This window comes from Amblyomma maculatum, unplaced genomic scaffold (assembly GCF_055883805.1).
Source record: "Amblyomma maculatum isolate TAMU_Amacu unplaced genomic scaffold, ASM5588380v1 scaffold_18, whole genome shotgun sequence".
NCBI classification, from domain to species: Eukaryota; Metazoa; Arthropoda; class Arachnida; order Ixodida; family Ixodidae; genus Amblyomma; species Amblyomma maculatum.
The window spans coordinates 10,657,231-10,670,303 of record NW_028146743.1 but is presented as its reverse complement, the minus strand read 5'-3'; the positions used below and the strand labels follow the sequence as shown (position 1 = coordinate 10,670,303).

General features: G+C 44.7%; 1 non-coding gene across 1 annotated transcript; it reads left to right on the top strand.

Annotated features, from left to right (window-relative positions):
- The first annotated feature begins 4,611 nt into the window (after positions 1-4,611).
- Positions 4,612-4,682, top strand: TRNAG-GCC (transfer RNA glycine (anticodon GCC)). Its single transcript has one exon. It is a non-coding gene; the product is annotated as a tRNA-Gly (tRNA).
- Positions 4,683-13,073: the final 8,391 nt, after the last annotated feature.

Sequence of the window (13,073 nt, the reverse complement as noted above, 5' to 3'; positions counted from 1 at the left end):
GATTGTCGGCACCTTTCTAATACATTTGAAGGAACTAATCCAGTATTGCCAAAACCGTAAAATACAATTTAATAAAAACAGAGAGCGTGATGTGTTGTCGGGTAGGCCACCAAAAGCTAAGAGGGCATTCTACTGCTAAATTGCTCGCCGTGATAGGTAGTTTGCCTAGGTGTTCTGCTTTTTTTTTTTTTTTTCAAAGAACTTTATTGACAAAATCGAATAATTTGTACAAATGGACCGATAGCTCAGTAGACTAGTGGCCGGTTCAAATACAAATATTACTCTCAGGTTCAGCCATAGAGGATCAAGGATTGAAAGGAGCAATGATATCCTTGCGCAGTGGCGCAAGGATATAGATGGCCCACATTTACCAAGACAGTATATGTACATTTTGTACATAAATTCCACTTTAAAGACTGAAGGACGTCCTTTTGCATGTATCACAAAGCATTGCTGCTTTGAATTTACAAAATAAATTTACATCCTACAAGGTGCATGCAGCTCATTCACCGAGAAGCCACCGGTGCCGTAGACGGCGGTCGGAAAAACATAGGATGGGCAATGAAAGTAAGATGGACCTTAAGTTCCGCCTTAAGTTTATCATGGGACAGGGTGAACAACTCCTGTTTGCAGGCTTCCCATGCGGATCCTCGTTCGCGTACTTGAACTTCCTTTCAAAATAAGGTCTGTGGCGTCTACAAGGCGAAGCCTAAGCGCCCTCCTAATGTTTTGCAAAAACAAATCATGTTTACTCAATGAAGAGATATCATGCAGTTTAAATATTGCACAGGAACTCAACTCTTAAATGCGTCATCATCATCATCATCAGCCTGACTATATCCACTGCAGGGTGAAGGCCTCTCCCATATTTCTCCAATTAACCCGGTTCAGTGCTAGCTGCATCCACTTGACCCCTGCGAACTTCTTAACCTCATCCGCCCACCTAACTTTCTCCCGCCCCCTGCTACGCTTTCCTTCTCTTGGAATCCAGTTTGTTACCCTAAGCGACCATCGGTTATCCTCTCTTCGCACTACATGTCCTGGCCATGCCTATTTCTTCTTAATTTCCACTAGAATGTCGGTAACTTGAGTTACTTCTCTGACCCACTCTGCACGATTCCTATCTCCTAATGTTACCCCTACCATTTTTCCTTCCATAGCCCTCTGCGTTGTCCTCAACTTAAGCGGAACCCTCTTGGTTAGTCCACGTTTCAGGCCCATAGGTCAGTACAGGTAAGATGCAACTTTTGTATAGTTTCCTCTTGAGCGATACCAGCAAGCTGTTAGTCATAATCTGTGAGTGCTTGCCAAATGCGTTCCATCCCAATCTTATTCCTCTTGGTATTTCCTTTTCATGGACCGGGTCTGCGGTTACTATCTGTCTTAAGTAGACATATTCGCCTACTACTTCCAGTGTTCGCTACCTAACGTAAACTGCTGTTCTTTCCCGAGGCTGTTGAACATTACCTTAGTCTTCTGCATATTGATTTTCAAGCTTACCTTTCTACTTTTCCTGTCTAGGTCGCCAATCATTATTTTCAGTTCATCCCCCGATTTCCTTAGCAAGGCAATGACATCAGCAAATCGCAGATTACTGCGATATTCTCCATCTACCTTTATCCCTAACTGCTCCCGTTCCAAGTCTCTGAATACTTCCTCTAAACACAAGCTGTCAATAGTACTGGGGAGATCGTGTCTCCTTGCCGAACACCTTTCTTTATGGGAATTTCGTCACTTTCTTTATGCAAAACTATGGTTGCTGTGCAGCCACTATGTATATCATCCAGCACTTTCACGTACGGCTCGTCTACCCCCTGATTCCGCAATTCCTGCAGAATCTGGGGTATGTATTACTTCGGCTTTTAATTTCCCATTGAAACAAATGAATGGTACACTATTACATTTCTATAAGATTTTTGATCATTTTGCAGGGAGAGTGTCTTGAGGGTTTCAACGTTGACCCATCGTCTTCACTCACAGTAACGTCAAATTAGTGAAGCTCCTATCAGCTATGAGCAGCCATAATCTCTAACTAATAATTTATTGCGTTTCTCACTGCTTTCACTGTTCACGCCCACTTTAATAAAACACACAACCGGCCTCAGCAGCCGGGATGACAGAGGTCAGCTGGTTTACTAAATGGTACGAGCTGACCCCCCAACCGAAATCCAGCTAGAACCCGTTGATTCCGCTTGACCATTAAGTGGGGCCCTCTGATTTCCAGCTCGTAGGCATAAGGAACCTGTTATTGCCACTTGAGTACCAGATAGGACCAGCTGCAACCAAATGAAACCATTTAGCACCAGCTAAAGCTATTTGGAGTACTTATTCGTCTATTTGGTGAAATGTGAGGCACTCTTCTGGTTTAAGCGTGCGATGAAACAGACAAAACCTCAAAATCTTGACATTTTCTTCCCAGCTCTTGGAGGGGGGGGGGGGGGGGGGGGGCTATGGGAACGCAGGCCCCAGTTCATTTGAACCCTAGATAATCCGGCCCTGACCCTGGCCCGGGAGGAAAGCGCTGTTAATATACCGCGTATACGTCACGCCCTCTTACAATGGAAGCAAGGATGTTGTCACTAAAGTGAGAGGTCTATGAAAATTCTCCAAATGACAGTGTTAGTTTCGCAGATAATGTATTTTCTTTAGTTGAATAGGGCGACATCCAAGTTACTATTTCAATTCAGTTCTAATGCGTATGTTTGTTTGTTTCTATTTTGCTTTCATCGGATATGGAAAAGTGGTTTTCTATGCAGAAGTAATCATGACACTCTCGTGAAGCGGCAGCAACTTGCAGACGCGGATAAAAGGAAGGTGTCCTTCGGTACCTGCGGGAAACTAATTTTACAAGTTATATGATGAGCGATTTTTTTATTCCGCACGGAGTGCAATGAGAGTCCGAAGGTGATGCAATAGTTTCACTCCTTTCTTGCAGGATATACATCACGTCATGAAGAGACGGACTGTACGTACCTTCAGTATGTATTTAGTCGGCTGTTCCCATTTGTTTAGTTTCTTTGTAAGACGGTGTACAGTAGGTAAAATTATTTATTATGCTCATAGAAGTAATACGTCACTGCGCAGGTTTATCATTGTAGTTCGTAGTTTCCGTAGAAACACTGCTTAAGTCAGCTTCATTTCCTCTTGCTGGATGAATTCCCAAAGCTATTAGATTATTGGTGTCGTATTTACAGCAAGAATTTGCGAAAAGCTTTGAACAAGACCCACCTCAAGTTTGTTCTCACACGCAGCATATCGTACTGCGCTATCGAATTAGCCAAGATGATAAAGACTCGAGACGTTTATTTTTAAAGAATGGGCGTTCTGATTTTTGAAGGATAATGTTCTGTGTGCTGTCGTTTCTAGAATAGCTCAGTCTAGATGCCAGTCTGTCCGTGTGCTCGTGGAGAAAGTATGTGCTCAAGCGATGTTCATAAAAGTCCGAATATTCTTCGTGTAAATGTTTTCTCTGTAGGAAATTCTAAAATGCATCAAGGTTCAAGCAAGGCAGCAAGACAGGAGTTTAGCCAGGGTGTATGCTTCGACGTCAGAACACCCATCGAAACTTACCGAGTGCTGCATGCCCTTCTACCTCCCCCCTCTCTTAAGCCTTCATTTCACCCATTTATATTTGCTACCGGGGAAGTGTAACGCCCCCCAAAAATATTTCTGGCTACGCCATTGCGACATAGGGGCGGGGTAGGGGGTGGGGAGTTATTGGCATCCTCTTAATTTCGTTGAACCGGGCCTCCATCATTATTAATCCGGCCCTGGCCAGGGTGACAGCTAGGACTATAGATCGAGCTTAAAAGTTGAATCACAGGTGATATATTTACCACGGGCTGCTACTCAGCCCAACGGGAGATGGAGTGAGCCAGCGACTTGAAAACTCGGTGAAAAAAAAAATAGCGGTACTGGATTTTAGTAAAGTTAGCGCTCTCCATTTCAGGCATCAGCAAGACATGCACAGTAAATTAACCACCTAAAAGTCGCATATGAGGAAACGTTACTGTAAATTGTCACGGTGGGTAAAAAAAAAGGCAGGCTTATAGCCCCTACTAGGGTGGTACCAAGTGATATGAGTCCATCGTTGATTCATTGCTATTGTAAACGATTTCTTCTATATTTGCGATCCCTACATTGTGCTGGAGAAACTCGCCGCAATGCATCACTGTTCAAAAGCGCCTTAATAAATGCTGCTGTTCATGTTTTGTAGCCTGGGTAATAATATGGAAAAGAGACAACTGGAGTCGGCTCACGACTGAAGTCTCATAATGGCTTTTAGCTAGCAACTAGTCTGTAGCGTGCTCTTTCAATCGACTGATTATTTCTGAGCTAGTGATGACCTGGCACCAGTTAGTGAGATATTTCTTTCAACACAAGCAAGGATTCTTTGTTCGTCCCTTATGTGCGTTATCACCTCTTGATTGCACTCCGGCGCTAGTACAGCGGAACCATGCGCAGCCACTAGGCCACATAAGCCCATCAGCGTCGCCGGTGCAAAGCGGCAAGAGCGACGTGACCAAGGGAGAAGAGAGGGGTGACCTACTTTTGCATATCCTTGCTCCACGTGCCCATATATAGTTGGCAGCCACATACGTCTTATCGTCGGCGTCGGTGGTTCAGTGGTAGAATACTCGCCTGCCACGCGGGTGGCCCGGGTTCGATTCCCGGCCGACGCATGTCTTTTTGTTCATTCAGCAAATTCCTTCAGTATTTTCGGCCCACCGAGCTTACCTATGCATATTGCAACCGCATGAGGCGACAGGCACGGGCCAAAACATGTGCTGTGCTTTCTTCTCTTCGTCCCTGCCGCTACGCACGGTTGCAATATGCATTCCATTCCCCAGCTGCTTCTCAGGAGCTTTTTCGTCTGGGGATCCGCAACGGTATGTTGGAAACAATATAATGATGATGATGACGACGACTAAATTGTGCTACCTACTTACTTCAGGCAAAAGGGCACTGCGATGCATTGCTAATGTAATTTATGGTTACCACCATACTGTTTTTTATTTGAAATGCAATATACTAGCAGGGTTAGTGCATACAAAGGCTTATTTTACACTATAGGGATCTGGCGCGCGTCGTATGGTTACACCTTCGCCTTGGTGGAACAGCGCCGCCCGCAGGAAGACGCGCGCCAGCGGAATGTCGAGGTAATGGAACGGCGCAACCGGTTCCGTTCGGCGAGGCGTACGCGAGCATGTCTTTGCCCGTTTTTCTGTGGTGTGGCTTTCAAAGCTTTAGTAATTGCACGGAGTGTTTTCGACCAGGATATTCTTGAAAAAGCGAAAAGTCGTCCTCGGCCAGGAGTTAATGATATCAAAACTACCCGACGCATTGTATTTCTCATATACTCAGATATGCCGCCCGGGCGATTTCTCCATCCACTAGAAACGCGTTTGAAGATTGCTTCGAAGACACGACCTGTGCCTGCACTGCTCGTCCATCTTTTTTCTTTTTAGAAATCCACCCGAAGTTCGAGCACCGCCGGGCCGTAAAGCGATCACGCCGTAGCAGTGGTAGTCGCAATGGTCTGCCGCTAGCATATTAAAAATAAAAAAAAGCATAAGGCTCAAACGATTCGCAAGAGAGCGACAGTCGATGATTTTGCTTCTTCAGCCTTGTGACCAGAGCTGAAAAAATTAAAAAAAAATGAACGAACCAGGCAGAAGTAGGATTACCTTTTTACCTTTGTGGCAGGAAAAGCAAAGCAACGAACTTCCGTTATTGCCTGCACAGTTGTGTGTACCATAACTCACTGAACCCGGCCTTGAGACTGCCCAAGTTAATCATCATATAAATGAAGTGAAGCATCACCTTAACAGATACAACGATACTCTGGTTGAACACTTCGGAGTGGCTGCAGATAACGAACATCGGAAATGCTATAATATGAATATGTTTCTCTCCACATGCTGCGGAGGTTGTAAAAAGAAAAGTCAATTTTACTAGCCTGAGCGGCAATATTTTTCCGATACCTACTGTGATCGATGCGGTCCTAGGAATATTTTATTTCTGTTCATCTAAGCTTTCTCCAAGCGCAGGACGTTCATCGTGATTGTCGGCACCTTTCTAGAACATCTGAAGGAACTAATCCAGTATTGCCAAAATCGTAAAATACAATTGAATAAAAACAGAGAGCGTGATGTGTTGTCGGATAGGCCACCAAAAGCTAAGAGGGCATTCTACTGCTAAATTACTCGTCGTGATAGGTTGTTCGCCTAGGTGTTCTGCTTTTTTTTTTTTTTTCAAGAAACTTTATTGACAAAATCGAATAATATGTATAAACACTGTTTGGACCGATAGCTCAGTAGACTAGTGGCCGGTCCAAACACAAATATTCTTCAGGTTTGCCATAGAGGATCAAGGATTGAAAGGAACAATAATGATATAAACGCAACATTACTGCTACAATTGCATACATGTGCAAGAATACAGCAAAGTGCAAGTAAAATAATATACCCACATAATTATGAGTACCAAATAAAATCGATAAGCATAATAGTACTGCAATGAAGAAAAGGAGAATTAAAAAGAACATGGTTACAAAGTACAATAAAGTGCGAGCGAAGTACACGATACACTCACAAAAATTATTGCGCACACGTAATAGCATGTGCGCAACAACAAATAGCAGTGTAAAGCATGTTTCAAACACTAGGCAACATATGTTAATTTCACTAAGAATTCTTTCTCTGCATTCTCTGCCTTCCATGAATTTGCACTTACCACGTGAACTGCGACTTGTCGATGTGCAGTTAAATCTGTTTTACAGCGTTAGTCATATTTCCATTTTCTCCGAGGTAAGAAGGCCTTCCGTTGCTAGGTCCTAATTTGAAAATCTCGCGTCCACTAAAAGTCCAATCAGGAATACCATGCTTCGGCGGGCCAGAAAATGGGCGCAGCTGTGAAATTACATACACCAGTGTCAAGGACGCGCAAAGCCAATGCCAAATAAACTGAGAAATATTTGCTACTCGAAAAGATATGTGCGCGGGTCCTATAAACATTCCAAACGGCGATCTCGTGCCTTCCAAATGAAAAAAAAAAAAATAAAAAAATTGCTGAGTTTTTTTTCTCGTAATCGTTAACTAAAATTTCGTTTTTTTTTTTTTCCTCGTTCGCATTTTATACGGAGCTGATAGTAGCTTTTCTGCAAATGTCATATTGAATGAGCTCTGTTTTTATTGTGTGAGAACGGCATGCGCAGGAAAAGCTGAACAAGTCCTAATATTCTAAACGCAGACTCATTTATCAGTACACTGGCATTTGTTGACGAAAGAATAGAGTAAAGCGGACAAAAAGCTTGTAGAATAGCAATCGTTAGTGTCTCCTGTCTGTTCTTTCTGTAAAGAGAGAAAATAAATATGCTATAACTATGCCAGCGAAAGTAGGCATGTGAACTTTATTTCTTCCCATCCCAGAGGAGGGTAATGCGACTTGAACGACGATGGTGGCTGCCTTTTCCTTATCCGTGCCAGCCTTTTCTTTTTCACTCAAGGAAAATGCTGGCATTGTAACTTAGGCTGTTGGATTCTTCCGATTTTCAATTTTCGATAAAATGACTACTATAGATGCTGGAGTGCGGCTTCGGCGCCGAGTCTCTTATGCCGTCACTCCAGGGGAACAGAATGCAAAAAGCTTTTGGTTGCAACAAGATCTTTAAAAATTTGCCTTTTCCAGGAGCAAAAATGTCCCACGAGTTTGCGTAGCTACCAGTGTAGCCAACAACGTGACACGTCTGCCTAGACTTCTTTTCACCGGACGTATTCACGCACAACTCCCCTAAAACTTAAAAGTACCGAGAGAATCGCACATAAACCAACGACAGACTGCGCACTCCAATGCGTCGGCTGGCAACGCTGCATTCCAGCAACGAGCGGAGCGCCGAGAGGCGGCGCCAGCCATCCAGCTGTCCGCTCTCTGAGACATTTTTCAAAAGTAGAGGGGAACGCGCTGGCGTGTCTCTTATTCTGTGCTTCTTGTCTTTCTTGCCGCTTTCGCCATCAACCTTTTTAAAACTTAATATACGAACGCCACAGTATCGTTTTTGCCACTTCACGAACACACTCTCTCTTCTACTCAACCGACTCAGAGAAAACTTGTACTTCATTGCACCCGCGGTACGCTACAATACGCAGTGTCCGTTACATTTAGCTTGTTTGGTTTTAAAGTTGACCTCATATGATTTTCACCCATTTGAACAACAAGCAACTGTATTGGTTGTTTCTGTCATGGCAAGGTACTGCTGTGCTGAATAATATATTACGATCAGTGCTATTTCTGGATAAGTGATATTAAGTACTCAGATCTATTCAGGTACAGAAAGACTGTATTTGCTTCTTACTTTCGCAGGCGCATTTCCGTGTACATCATGACTTTTCAGTAGGCGCTGGTGTTGCCTTCAAATCCGCGGCATTTCCACTTTTGCTACAGTTCCGGGTTGTCTTCAAGCTCTTCTACAGCTTCACGTAGAGTTCATTTTTAAAAATAAATGAGAACACAACTGATAGTTAACAGTTAAAGGCTGCAGCTCTGCATTGAGTTTCGTGACTGGCGGGCACTTCAGCATATGAACGCCGTACTTTCGCGGTTGTGCAACGTACTCACACGAGCCGACTAGGGACCAATATTCTGTACGAAACGCTTTTGGTTTGCTGGCGCTAGCTGTAGCTTTCTTTGCAAAACCAGCGATTGAATATCGATGTAGCGAGATAATTTGGTTTATCGGGTTTAATGCCCTAAAGTGACTTAGGCTATGAGAGACGCCGTAGTGGAAGACTGCGGAAAATGTGACCACCTGCGGTTCTTTGGCTTACACTGAAGTCGCCCAGCACACGGGCGCCTTGATTTTCGCATCTATCGAAGAGTGGCCGCCGAGGCCAGGGTTCGATCCCGTATCCTTGGGCATCCGCGAAGTAACTTTTGGGGTCTATGATACTCACGCCAGGAAATAAATAAATAAATAGATTGTTATTGTTTGTGGGGTTTAACGTCCTAAAGCGACTTAGGATATGAGAGACGCCGTAGTAGAGGGCTCTGGGAATTCAGAACACCTGGGGTTCTTTAACGTGCACTGCCATCGCACAGAACACGGGCGTCTGGCCTTTCGCCTCCATCGAAAAGAGGCCGCCGAGGCAGGGATTCGGTGCCTCAGACCTGGGCACACTAGTCGAGCGCCCTAACCACTGCACTACCATGACGGGCAGAATAATTAATTAAATAATAATTAATAATTTCGGACGGTAGCTTTGGCAGGCTAGACACAATTTCGCAAGGTTCAAAGCAGTCTTTAGCTTCTCAAAAGGAAAGAAATGCGAGAGGAGCGCGGAAGCTGAGAGCGCGCACGAGAAAAAGGAAGAGAGAGAGCGTGTACAGCTCTTGACGATGCCGGCAACAGTGAGGCTCAAGCTCCGCGGTTACTGCTGGACGGGGCTGCAATGCAAAGCGTCTCGGGTGTCCGACGAGTGTGCGGCGTGGTGTAGAGGAAGGAGTCGTATCCTCGTAGCAGCATGCTACCGGTGCCGACGCATCGCATCTAGCCCACGTCCTCTGCAGGCCGAGGCGCGCTGGCTTCTCGAGTGCGCGTTTTTAGAGGCTAGTGTGACCTGGACTCAATCTCAGTTGCGTGACCAACTTCTGATACTCCGTCATAAATCCGCAGAAGATCCTCCCCCCCCCCCCCCCTCTCCTTCGGTCTCAATGGGTCGCCCATTACTTCCATTTGTCTACAAGGGGTCCCCGTCACACCTACAGCTGAACCTCACTGCTGTAGTTGATAAACCGCGGATGGCATTTCAGGAATTTCTACTCTCTTGAGCTCACTTGTTTTAAGGTGAAAGTCTATCTTGGCTCATCAGGGGCGTCATCACATTCTGAGCGCAGAAATTGTGTGCAGAGTGTCCACCGTCATTATATTCATCATCATCATCAGCAAGACTATACCCACTGCAGGGCGTACGCCTCTCCCATATTTCTCCAATTAAACCCGTTCTGTGCTAGCTGCATCCACTTAATTGACCCCTGCGAACTTCTTAACCTCATCCGCCCACCAAATTTTCTGCCGCCCTCTGCTACGCTTTCCTTCCCTTGGAATCCAGTTCGTTACCCTAAGCGACCATCGGTTATCCTCTCTTCGTACTACATGTCCTGCCCATGCCCATTTCTTCTTCTTGATTTCCACTGGAATGTCAGTAACTTGAGTTATTTCTCTCACCCACTCTGCACGCTTCCTATCTCTTAATGTTACCCCTACCATTTTTCGTTCCATAGCCCTCGGCGTGGTCCTCAACTTAAGTAGAACCCTCTTGGTTGACCTCCCCGTTTCAGCCCCATAGGTGAGTACAGGTAAGATGCAACTGTTGTATACCTTCCTCTTGAGCGATACCAGTAAGCTGCTAGTCATAATCTGCGAGTGCTTGTCATGCGCTCCATCCTAATCTTATTCTTCTTGCTATTTCGTTTACATTGTCTGGATCTGAGGTTACTACCTGTCCTAAGCAGACATAATCGCCTACCACTTCCAGTGCTTCGTTACCTAACGTAAACTGCTGTCCCTTCCCGAGGCTGTTGAACATTACCTTAGTCTTCTGCATATTGATTTTCAACCATACCTTTCTACTTTTCCTGTCTAGGTCACCAATCATTCTTTTCAGTTCATCTCCTGAGTTACTTAGCAAGGCAACGTCATCTGCAAATTGCAGATTACTGAGATATTCTCCATCTACCCTTATCCCTAACTGTTCCCATTCCAAGTCTCTGAATACTTCCTATAAACAAGCTGTGAATAATACTGGAGAGATTGTGTCTCCTTGCCTAACACCTTTCTTTATGGGAACTTTGTTACTTTCTTTATGCAGAATTATGGTTGCTGTGCAGCCACTATATATATCTTCCAGGACTTTCACGTGCGGCTCGTCTACCCCCTGATCTCGCAATGCCTTCATCACGGCCGAGGTTTCTACTGAGTCAAATGCTTTTTCGTAATAAATGTATGCTATGTATAAGGGCTGGTTATATTCCGAGCGTTTTTCTATCAACTGGTTGATAGTATGGATATAATCGATAGTAGAGTGCCGTTTCCGAAACCCTGCTTGATCCTTTGTTTGATTGCAGTCTAAGGTTGTCCTGATTCTATTACCGATTACCTTAGTAAATACCTTATCCGTAACAGACAGTAAGCTGAAGGGTCTATAATTTTTAAGGTCTTTAGCGTCGCCTTTTTTATAAGTGCAGATAATGTATGCGTTCTTGCATGGTTCCGGTACCGTCGATGACACCAGGCATTGCGTATACAGGGTGGCCAGTTTTTCTAGCACGATATCTCCCCCCCCCCCCCGTCCTTCACCAAATCTATATTTATCTGATCCTCTCCAGCTGCTTTCCCTCTTTTCATAGTTTTTATTGCTTTCTTAACCTCGTCCTTCGTCACTGGTGGAACGTCTGACTGTTTGTCCCTACCTCCAATCTCATTACTGTCCTGACTAATTTTCCTACTGTAGAGATCAGTATAGAACTCCTTAGCTACTTTGACTATCTTGTCCATATTCGTGATGACGTTGCTCGCTTTGCCCTTAGCGCATACATCTGATTTTTGCCTATGCCCAATTTCTTCTCCACCACTTTAAGGCTTCCCCCTTTCTTTACAACATGCTAAATTTTCTCCATGTTATACTTCCTTATATCGGCGACTTTGCGCTTATTGATTAGCTTTGATATCTCTGCCAATTCTATCTGGTCTTTTTGATTGGAAGGTTTCACACTCTGGCGTTTCTTAATCAAATCTTTCGTCTCCTTAGACAGTTTACCGGTATCCTCTCTAACTATCCGACCGCCTACTTCGATAGCGCACTCAGTAATGATATCTCTGAAATTATTGTTTAATTCTTCTAGGGTAATGTCGCCATCATCAGTTAGAGCTGAATATCTATTCTGTAGCGAGATACTCAACTCTTCTGCCCTTCCCCTCACCGCTAATTCGTTGATGAACTTATTTCCTACTAATCTGCTGCGTTCGTTCTTCAGATTTAGATTAATTCGAGACCTCACCATCCTGTGGTCACTGCATCGCACTTTCCCGATTACCTCTACATCTTGCATAATGGCGTGGGTTGAACACAATATGAAGTCAATTTCATTTTTAGTCTCACCGTTAGGACTTTTCCATGTTCATCTCCGGTTCTTCCGTTTGCTGAAGAAGGTACTCAGGATTCTTAACTTATTAGGCTCTGCAAACTGAACTAGTAACTCCCCTGCTATTCCTAGAACCAATGCCGTAGTCACCTACTGCCTGGTCTCCTGCCTACTTTTTTCCTATCTTGGCATTCAAGTCGCTCATTAGTATCGTGTACTGCGTCTTTACGTTTCGCATTGCCGATTCCACATCTTCGTAGAAGCTTCCAACTGCTTGGTCATATAACTACATGTAGGTGCATAGGCCTGCAAAACCTTGAGTTTATACCGCTTATTGAGCCTAATTACGATGCCTGCCACCCTCTCATTAATACTACAGAATTCATCTATATTACTCGCTGTATACTTATTGACAAGGAAACCTACTCCTAGTTCTCGCTTCTCCACTAAACCTCGATAACACAGTACATGCCCATCCTTCAGTACAGTATATGCCTCATCCAGCCTCCTTACCTAAGCCCTATGGCATCCCATTTCATACCCTCTAGTTCCTCTAACAGCACTGCTAAACTAGCTTCACTAGCTAGATTTCTAGCGTTAAACGTTGCCAGGGTGAGTTTCCAATGGCAGCCTGTGCAGCGGAGCCAGGAATTATTAGCACCCCCTGCTGCGTCACAGGTCTGACCGCCGCCGTGGTCAGTTGTTCCGCAGACGCTGCTGACTGAGGGCCAGGGTTTTATGGAGCTTATCATGAGAGGTTGCGGACAATTACTGCATCAGGGTGGCCAAATCCTGTTCTGGTGAGGGAGTGCGTTGCCGGACGTGTTCACTGGCATCAGGTTGCACCCCAAACCTGTTCATGCAATTCCATCGACACGCGGATTTTTTTTTTTACCGCTGAAGAATTGTGCGGCACCGGGATTCGAGCCCCGGCC